Source organism: Penaeus monodon, chromosome 1, assembly GCF_015228065.2.
Source record: "Penaeus monodon isolate SGIC_2016 chromosome 1, NSTDA_Pmon_1, whole genome shotgun sequence".
Classification (NCBI taxonomy): Eukaryota; Metazoa; Arthropoda; class Malacostraca; order Decapoda; family Penaeidae; genus Penaeus; species Penaeus monodon.
Genome location: NC_051386.1, coordinates 8784587 through 8789507, shown reverse-complemented (window position 1 = coordinate 8789507; position 4921 = coordinate 8784587).

Sequence of the window (4921 nt, the reverse complement as noted above, 5' to 3'; positions counted from 1 at the left end):
AAACCACACACACACACACACACACACAACACACAACACACACACACACATGCTACACACACACACACACCTACACACACACACACACACACACACACACACACACACACACATACACACACACACACACGCACGCACACACACACACGCACACGCGCAACACACACCACACACACACACACACACACACACACCACACACACACACACACACACACACACACACACACACACACGTACATACGTACATATACATTAATGTGTGTGTACATATATATATATATATATATATATATATATATATATATATATATATATATATATATATATATATATAACACACACACACCACACAAAACACACCACACACAAAATACATATATATATACACATACACATACACATACACATACATACATTTTATGTATATATACATATACGTATCAGTACTACATGACCATAGATTTTCTAACACAGTTGTTTTGCTTCTAACTATTAACCAGTATGTAAATAAATACACACACACACCACACCACACACACACACACACACACACACACCACACACACACACACACACATATAAAATAATATATATATATTATATATATATATTATTTATATATTGTATTTATATATTATATATATAATATATTATATATATAATATCTATATATAAAATTTATTTATTTATTATTTATTTATATATATTTATTTATATACATACTAAAATGTACACAACTGTGTATATGTATTTAGATACATAGGTATATGTATTATAACATATATGTATTGTATATATTATATATATATTATATATATTTTATATTATATATATATATATGACCCAAGTCCATGTTCACGGGAGCATACCAGGTGAGTGAGCAGACCCATGAGTTGCTGCTTTTAAAAACCACACAAGACCGAGGCTTATCTGTGGCATCCCGGGTAAACTACTACCCCTCCCACCGAGATGCACCTAAGCCCGTAGGGAGGAGTAACTCGTTGTCTAACTCTCTATGAAAAACCATGACAGCCAACAGAGCAAAGGCCCTTCATTCCCCGGAGGCGAAGGAGCCCTGGTTACGGCGGCAATCAGGATCGCTCCGGAGCAGAGGGTGCTAAAAATCTTTTGTTTAAAGAGGCCGTCCCACGCTGATGAATCTTCGCACATATGATATAAGGACCATGAGAATTGAATCCGACTTACTAGCATTACTTGAGGAACTCTTTTTCATTAAATGGGGTGTTGTAGGACTGTGAAGTTAGAAGAATAGGCGAAGAACCGAAGATACTAATGATGGACACGTACTCTATTGAAGAAGTAAATCCCAGGATGGCAAGCAGGAATTAGGGGTAGATTCTTAGTGCAGAAACGTTTAGAAAAGAATATCGTGGAATTCTATAGTATAGCGAAGGAGTGCAGTCACAGTGATGAAGAAATAGAGGAGAGAGCTTCTATGAAGAGGTTTATTTAGCCGGCGAGAGAGTAAAAAGCATTTCACAATAATTATGGGAGAATTCATTGCCAAAATAGGTAAAAGACAGGAGAAATCCTAGTGGGAATTACGGGCTAGGGCTAGAGGGGACAATGTTTACTCGATTTTACAGAAGCTTGACCCCCCAATCCCTTGCCCGTTGTTGTCGTGGGAGGGCTTAGGAGGCGGAGACTGGGACCCAATGATGGGGAACTTCCCAACCTTGGGACTCAGCCCTCGACTCAACTAATTTTGCATGGTCTTCATTTTCCTTCCCACCTTTCGTTTCTGTCCCTTCACCAAACCCTTCTGCTATCCACCTCCTAAGGTGTGAGAGCCGTGCTGAAAGGATGGAAGGCTGACTTTGTGCCAGTCCTGAACGGCCTGAGGGAGCCATGGGCACGGTATTCCCCTGATTTAATCTAGCCCTTACCCCTCAAGGGGACCCTGAGGGGTGGACTGTTTTTATCCCCAACATAACCCAGGTCAGTAATGAAAACATATCCCCACTATTAGGGGCAATGAGGCTTGCCCCTTTATCAAATAGCCCCAACGATGTAAACCCACCGATTCCCTGACCCAGGCTCTCCTTTGACCACGGCTCCGAACACTGCAATAACTACCCCTCAATCAATACCTACTAGTACAGTAGCCAACAATCAACCCTTAAGGAACATTTCCACTCTCCCAGCAAGCTCAACTTCAACACCTCTACCCCCACAACCTCCAACATCAACCACCAACCATCAACCATCCTCCCTTATTAATACCTTACAGCCTTATTGCCCACCTCCCCATAACACTACCTCCCTTAACACTACTCCATCTTCGTCACGCCCCCGCCCTTCGACTACCCCTCTCTCTACAACAATTTTGAATACCCTCTTCAGCGCAGCCAAATGGGACCGATTTTCGTGATCCCTCCCACAGCTCCCTACTCTGACAACACCCTTCTCTTCCAACAATGTCTCCAAAAACAAGTAGGTAAAGTCTCTTTCCGTAGCCGACCCGACCGCTCCCGTCTTGTCACAGTAACATCCGAAAACCAAGCTATAGCATTAACAAAACTAACAGACCTATATAGTAACCCCATCCTTGCAGAACCCCATCCAACCCTCAATACTTGCACCGGAAGTTTCAATCTCCCCAGCAAATTGCCCAATCTATGACAAAGATTGGTCAGATTGTGGAGAAGATCTACTTACCTGTCTCACAGACTATGATGCAACATCAGTGCAATGCTACTCCATTCCCCCAGAGGTCATCGAAAGAAACCTGCTAACATAGCCAAAATTACCTTCCCTTTAACGTCTACATAAGAGGAGAATCCCTCCCTGTTCGTCCATACCAACCTTCTCCACGTCAGTGCCAAAACTGTTGGCGTCTAGGACACCCAGCCAAACATTGCCGTTCCACAGCCAGATGCCCACTATGTGCCCAACCTGGCCATACCCGATCTAACTGCCCTGTACAATCACGCACATGTGCCAACTGTGGCGGCCCCCATAATGTATTTTATAGGGCTGTCCCACCTACAAATTTGAGTCTGAGGTAGCAACTCTCAGATTCAAACTTGGACTCACACTGCGTGAAGCCAGACAAGAAGCACGTCGACGTGGTTTCTCTCTTACTCCATACTCCAGTAATACTGCTCACTCTACCAATTCTCCTACCCCCCCCCCTATATCTAACCCCCCCTCTTCTACCTCCTACCTTCCCCAGTCAAACTCTCTTGCCATCCTAAATCCAGACACTCCAATCTCTTCTACAGATATTTCAATCACCACTACAACCCCAACACCTTCCCCTCTCCCTCCTCGCACTACCCGTAACAGACAGAACAAACGTTCCACCCCCTCTTCCCCTACCACACAATCACCTCCACTTTCCTTTGCTCCTATGCTTGAGACACCAGTCCTCTCTTCCCCCCCCTCACAAGAAATCCTTTATCCCCCAAAACTCCCCAACCAACTCCTCAGAAGAAACCATTGAAAATATTCAAGATTACCTAATGAAAACTGACACTCAACCTCCAAATACAACTCCTGCTCCTTCCACACACCAAGTAACTGCTGATATCCATCCTCCTCCTAACGATATCCCCCCTACACCCAATCCTCCTACCCCCTCCCAACACAGCCCATCCCCCCCGACAGTTATCCGTATCTTCCTTCATCGTTGGATCACAGTGATTTCAGTCTACTTCTCCCCTTCCCACCCCATTGACTTGTGCTTTTGAAAATCTAATTTCCCAACTTCAACCACCTTTCCTCATAGTTGGTGACGTGTGTGCCGCCACACTCTATGGGGTGATTCTATCACAAACTCCCGAGGCCGATCTCTAGAGCGCTTCCTCTCCACAGCTGACCTTACTATTCTAAATTCAGATCGCCCCACACACTTTGATACACGCACGCAATCTTTTTCATGCATTGACCTCTCTATGCTCCCCTTCTCTTCATTTAGATTTCCACTGGTCAGTCTTAGACCACTTTCCCTATAGTGACCACTTTCCAGTTCTCCTTTCTCCTACTTCATACGTACCACTCCCTAACTCCCCACGCTGGTGCTTTGATAGAGCCGACTGGCATACTTTCACTTCACTCTGCTATTCATACCCCTCCATCCTCCCTCACCTCCATTTCAGAAATGATACAGTATTTCACAAATACAGTCTTAAGAGCTGCACATACAGCTATCCCTCGAACCTCAAGACCATATACCTCCAAATGTGTTCCATGGTGGAATTCTGATTGCACTAAAGCACTTTGTTAAAACGTGCAGCCTGGAACAGTTACCGCTACAAGAGAGGTACTCCAAATCAACTATCAGCCCTTATCTCCTTTAAAGAGCATCTGCCTATCTCCGTCGTACAATCCGGAATAGTAAAACAAATAGCTGGCGAAATTATGTTTCATCAATTACATCCTCTACATCTATCTCAAATGTTTGGCGCCGAATTCATAAACTATCAAGCAAACATCCCCCCCATCCTGCCCCTCTCCTCCATATTCGAAATACCCTCATTTCTGATCCTCTCCAAGTCGCTAATGAACTGGGTGATTATTTCAGCTAGGTCAGTAGTGGTTCTCACCTTTCTCCACACTTCTCTTCTATTAAGACCACCAGAGAACGTACCCCCATTACCTTCACCCTATCCTCTGATGAGTCCTATAATGCCCCATTTTCTTCCTCTGAACTTATTACTGCCCTACAATCGTGCCGTAAACACTCATGAAGGCCCTGACGGTATTCACTTCCGTATGCTCCGGCAACTCCCATCTTCCTCCTTATCCTTCCTATTAAAAATTTACAACCACATATGGACATCAGGAAATTTCCCTTCTAATTGGCGAGAAGCTCTTATCCTTCCCTTCCTGAAACCCAATAAATCGGATACCCTTCCTCAAGACTATCGCCCCATCGCACTAACTAGCTGCTTGTG